The sequence below is a fragment of the Camellia sinensis genome, chromosome 2, assembly GCF_055761805.1.
Source record: "Camellia sinensis isolate YWXY chromosome 2, ASM5576180v1, whole genome shotgun sequence".
Classification (NCBI taxonomy): domain Eukaryota; kingdom Viridiplantae; phylum Streptophyta; class Magnoliopsida; order Ericales; family Theaceae; genus Camellia; species Camellia sinensis.
In genome coordinates this window covers 43,903,001-43,909,452 of record NC_138962.1, presented here as the reverse complement: position 1 = coordinate 43,909,452, position 6,452 = coordinate 43,903,001, and positions in this window count along the sequence as shown.

The window sequence follows — 6,452 nt, the reverse complement described above, 5'->3', positions numbered from 1 at the left end:
ATTCCCACACTTAGAGTAATCTCAACCATTTAGTCACATCAAGACTATATCAACATTTTGAACAACAATTTCCAAAACTTCAACAATTCTCATATTCCATGAAAACCATTATTTATATCTAAACAAATAAATAATTTTTCAAACATCATTTGTTTGGGCACACAAAATAAATATAACATCTTCAAAGTTTGTCAACATCTTTCTTAAAAATCTTCAAATTTCTAGGTTTTCTCACCAAAACCACTCATCCTCGTTTATTGAAAGCAAGTCACCAAAAACATCTCACTTCAATCCTTAGAGTTCAAAACCGTCAATTTCTATTTTAAAAGGAATAAGAAAGTAAACCCACTTTCAAAAAAAATTCTCAACTTCTTGAATCAACAATCAATTTTCAAAACAAATTAAATGATGATTTCGAAAATCATCTAGATCTTGCAAAAAAACATATATATAACTATATTTCAACATAACCATTTTTTATGCCAAGTTATTTAAAGATATAATATTTTTACCAAATTCTCTACCAATAATAATTTCACAACTTTTTCTAAAATTACTTAACCAATATGATATTTACATCAAAAATTATGAAATATGCCCAATAGTAACATTTTCAAGGTTATGAGTTTGAAAGTCCACATTTCATATTTTTATTTTCATAAAAATGAACATAACTTAATCATCAACATATCATCTTTTATAAAATATCATGAATATAACACTTTTAGAGTTTTTAATCCCAAAACAACTCTATAATTCCAACTTAAGCATTTACTCAATATTCATCAACATAAATTTGTTTTTTCTCAAAAATAAATTCCAAATCAAAGATAAAAAAAAATATTTCAACTTAATATTTCTCAAAATAAATCATCTAATCATAATATGATGTAGATATAATCCATACAACTATGAAAATTAAATTTTCAGATTTTTAGCAACAAAATTTCAACACAAGGTGGTCTTCCCAAATCAACCTCAAAATAGCACTTTTCTTAACATTCCAACATAATTATTATACCAAAAATTACCTAACAAAAATCTAGGGAAAAAAATATATGCAATACCTCTTATAATGATATATTTTCTTAAAATAACCCTAACATAGCTTTAATGTAAAAATATGAAGAAAGTCCCTACCTCAAATAATGAAGAAAAGCAGATCTGGAAGGCACATCTTGCTTGATCATGAATCCGAGACTACCATTGTAAAGATCACGATGAGCTCTCCCACTTTCATTTACAAAGTTTTGCAAAATCTTACTCTAAGGACTCCCATTTGAAGCTCAAAACTTGAACAAAAATGCAGGAAAGAGAAAGGGAGAGAGAAATGGACAGAGAGTGAGAGAGATGTAGAGGGATCTACCAACTCAAGCCAAACAAATCAAATGAAATGGAAAGGAAGAAGAAATGATGGCAAGGAGACAAAATGGGGGGTCACCCACATGGGTTTGTCTCCCAAATATATATATATAATTTTTGTAATAATATCTCAGAATTTATAATATAAATTATAAAATGACATAATTTTTCTCACCACAAAATATAATATTTTGCTCACCACGAAATATATACACATTTTATTCACTACAAAAATATATAATTTTTCACCACATGGTACACATCATAAAATCAACTAATAAATATTTATCATTATCCTATATAATAAATAATAACAACTCCCAATATGGTTACTACCAATCACATAATCAAAAAGGAGCAAAAAGTTAAATATGAGTGATTAAACAAACTCAAATTAAATTAAATCTAAATCATAGGTCTTGAATTAAATTCCCACCCATAAGCCAAACATCGCCCAATTACATATCAAAATAGACTCAACAAATCTATCCAAATCATGATCTAAACATTAAAATTTAAATAACAAAATTCTGCTATAAATTAAACTGAACACCAATCAGTATGTGAATTTTCATAAAATAAATACTCATCAGTTAATTCTGAAATTTTTATCCAACGTGCTAGACTCATATGCGAACAACATATAAAAATTTCATAATTTTTTGAGGTCGAGAACTATTTTAAAAAAATATAAAACCGAACTGTTTTCGCACAGAATTTACACAGCACTCAAATTCAAAAATTTGCTCAATTAAATTATGCACTGGCTATTTAAAAAAAAAATTGGGTCACTACAAGGAGAGATGGAGGTTGCTGAGGTTGCTGTTACAAGAGGAGAAAAGACAAGTGCTGCTACAACAAAACAAGTAGGAAGGACAGGAGAAGAAGACCAGAAGAAATTATGTAAAGTAGTAAGAAGAGAAGATGAGAAGATGGAACCGTTGAGGAAGAAGAAGAAGGAAATGATTGTAAAGGAAAAGTAAGTTCATCAAATACAACATGTCTAGAGACATAGACCTTGTTGGTACTAGGATTAAGACATCTATAACCTTTAACAGAAGGTTAATAGCCTATAAACACACATGGAATAGATCTAGGTTGAAGTTTATGAGAGTTATAAGGCTTGAACCAAGGATAGCATCTGCAACCAAAAGTCCTTAAGAACTGATAATCAAGTTTTTGAAGAAACATGACCTCAAAAGGAGTTTTGTTAGAAATTTTGAGAGTAGGCAATCTATTTATTAAAAACACAGAGGTAGCAAGTGCATCAAACCAATAAACCAAAGGCAAAGAAGATTGATGCATAAGAGTGATGGTTGTCTCAATAAGAAGCCTATGTTTTCTCTCTGCCACACCATTCTGGATAGGTGTGTGAGCACAAGTTAATTGATGCTCAAAACCTTTTTGTTTGAGAAAAGCTTGACATGGAGTGCTAAGATATTCACCCCCATTGTCACTTCTTAACACTTGTAACTTGGTAGTAAACTGTGTTTCAACAAAAGACTTAAACTCCAGAAACTTAGTGAAAACCTCACTCTTATAATGAAGAGGAAAAAGCCAAGTGAATTTGCTAAAGTCATTAATGAACAACACCTAGTATTTATAGCTGGAAAAAGTAGCTGAAAAGGACCCTATACATCAGTGTGTATAAGAATTAGAGGTTTATTAACAGTAGAATTTGATAAGCTAAAAGGTAGCCTATGACTCTTAGAAACATCACTATGTTCACATAGACTGGAGGTCTTATTAGTAGACAAATGACTATGAGTAAGCACATGATGAAGCTTCCTTGAAGAAGGATGCCCAAGTCTAAAATGCCAATTAGGAGCAAGAGTAGCTTGAGTTGAAGTTAAACCAAGAGAAGCAGGCTATGTGGAACAAGACAAGCAAACTGGAGAAGAAGTTAAAGGAGAAAAAGATGCAAAAGGATAAAGGCCATGAGAATAGGGACCTCTATACAGCTCCTTCTGAGTAGTCTTGTCCTGAATAACAACTGAATGTGCATCAAAAGTAATGGTACAATGATTGTCTAAGGCTAATTGATGAACTGAAAGTAAGTTGGAAGAAATGCAAGGAACACAAATCATGTTGGTGAGAAGAAATGGAAACTTCGGAGTTGGAAGTAAACCATTACCAGTATGTGAAATAGGTAAGGTAAAACCATCACCAATAGCCACCTGATCATATCCTCGATAAGATTGATATGTAGACAAATTACTCAGGTCATTGGTCATATGACTGGTTACTGTTGACTCCAAGAACCAATTTAAAGCAGATGATGGTGAAGTTGTAGCTAGTATGGCAGCCACATAGGCTTTGAGTGGTTGTGAAGAACTGGGAGGACCTGTCTGATAAGAGGAGTCCATTCTGAACCAACAATCTAGGGCAGAATGATTGGCTTTGCCACAGATCTGACAGATCACAGAATTAGAAATGTGACCTGTCTTACCACCTCTTTGATCCCTGGGATATTGATGACCTTGAAAATTGAAGACCTCCCTTGGTTAGAATGGAGCTAGATTGAGAACCAGAATGAGAACCTCTATAGCCTCCTTTACCTCTGGTGGAGTAACCTTTGCCTCCTCGAGAACCTCTATAGCCTCCTCTATAGCCTCTAGTAGCAGCATATGCAAATGGAACTTCTGTAGTCTGAGAGTATTTGAGAGAAGACTCAACATGGATAGACTCAGAACAAACAAGAGCAGACAACTCTTCTAGGGAAATAAGAGCAGGCATAGCCCTAATTGTGGTTTTAAAGGCATTGTATTCATCTGGTAAACCATTGAGAATTAATAAGATCAAATCCTCTTCATCCATAGATGATGAAGCCAAAGAAAGTTGATCTGAAATAGCTTTGAATTGACTCAAATAATCTTCCATTGTTAAGCCTTTCTTAGTAATTCGACAGAGTTTGTTCTTTAACTGATGAATGTGTGATCGAGAAAGAGATATTAATCTCTTTGCAAGAACAGTCCAGACCTCAGAGCTAGACTGACAATGGATCATAGATGTGTAAACAGATGATGAAAATGTGGCTGTTATATAGCTCAATTGGTGAGCATCGATAGTAATCCATTGTGTATATGCAGGATTAAGAACCTCTTGATTGTTGGAATCAAGAACAACAGAGGGAGGACATACCTCTGATCCATCAATATATCCAAGAAGCTTTGTAGCTTTCAGAATATTATGCAATTGACTCTTCCAAACAATGTAGTTTGTTGCATCAAGCTTGGTTGTTATAAGAGTATTGAGATTGGAGGTCAGTAGTGTCAGATTTGAATGTAAAGCAGGTAAAGAAGAGGAAGAGCTAGAAGACATGGGGATTGCAGGTAAAAGGGTTAGGGTTTGGAGTCACCATTAGAGGACCTTTGCTCGTAGAAGCTCTAGACCTCTAATACCATAAAGAAGTTAACCTTCGTTTCATTCAATATGTACTACAGAGGATCTATTTGCATTATATACATGTGATGCACTACTATAGCTATAACCACTAACTAACTGCCTAATCTAACCACGCTTATAATGAACTAACTATAGTTCTAACAGATTAACAACTATAGGGTTCATTAGCTGGAGCTACTGCTGTGTGATGCAATGTGTGATACAACCTTGACTGTGCTGCTGCTGTTGCTCTTGACTATGCTACTGCTCTATAGCTAGGCATGGCTCTGTAGCTAGGTATGGTAGGCATGGCTGGCTCTGACTCTAACTCAGATATCTTATCAATATCACTATCACAATATAAAAATTAAAATATACAATTTGAAAATAATAAATTTCAAATTTGATCTTATACGCATTAAACAACTTATTTTTAGTTTAGTACTTAAATTTTTATCAAATAGTTTTTTAGCTTAAAAAATTCAGCATTCAGCTTTCAATACTTAATTTTCAGTCTTCAATTTTCAGTTTTCATTTTTATCAAATACCACCTAAACATAGCTTGAAATTCAAATCTTATTAATTATTTCTCTTTTCCTTTCTATTTTCCTTTCCATTCCATTTCTTTCAAAATTTTTACAAAAGTTTTGGCGAATAGTTTGAAGATTGTGTTGGGTGGCATCATTATCCCAAATCAATCAACCTTTGTTCCTAGTTGGCTCATCTAGGACAATATTTTAGTGGCCCGTGAAGTTTTCTATTTTCTCAAAATCCAGAAAAGGGGTAATAGTTCAGACATGGTGTCAAATTGGATTTTAATAAGGCCTATGATAGGGTACAATGGGACTTTCTTGAGGCAATGTCGAAAATAGGGTTTCATGAGCTTTGGACCCATTAGGTTATGGAGTGTGTCACTACTGTAACCTTTTCAGTCTTTGTTAATGGAGCGTTGGACCTTATTGGGTTATGCCTGTCTAGACTATCTAGTATCGTTTTAAAAAATTCCATTTTCATTTGGAAACAAAAAGAACGAAAAGTTCAGAAAATTATCGTTTTCATTTTCATATGAAAACAAATTTCGAGAATTCAGAAAACAATTTTAAATTGCTTCCTAAAAATGGAGTGTTTTCAAAAAATAATTTTAAACTGCTTCCGAAACAGTTTTTGGAAAATCTACCAAACAATTTTTTCTGTATAGTTCTCATTGTTTTCTATTTTGAGAACAGAAAAACTATTTTTCAAAATTAAACAAAACATATATTTCTTAGTCAGCGCATTCATGCGTTTGGTTGTGACTACAGCTCTCTTAAAGTATACAAGACTTTTCACAAAGACATTAACTGGTTTTATTATATTGCTTATTTATTCACAGAACTTTAAATGCTTGTTATATAATTCATTATTAATATCTATAATTTCTGAGCAAGTTTTTAAATATTTCTGCGATGATGTCACGGACAATGGACTGCTTCGGATGTGGCAAGTTATAAAGAAGAAAAATGCTTGAGACCCCTTTTTTTTGGAGACCCCCACAACTCCCTTTGGATCTCAACCATTGATGTATGTATAGGATCCAATACATCAATAGTTGAGATCCAAAGGGAGTTGTGGGAGTCTCCCAAAAAGGAGAAATCAAGATAAAGACAGTGAAGATGATGAGTTGTGGGGGTTTCCAAAAAAAGAAGAGACATCAAGATAAAGACAGT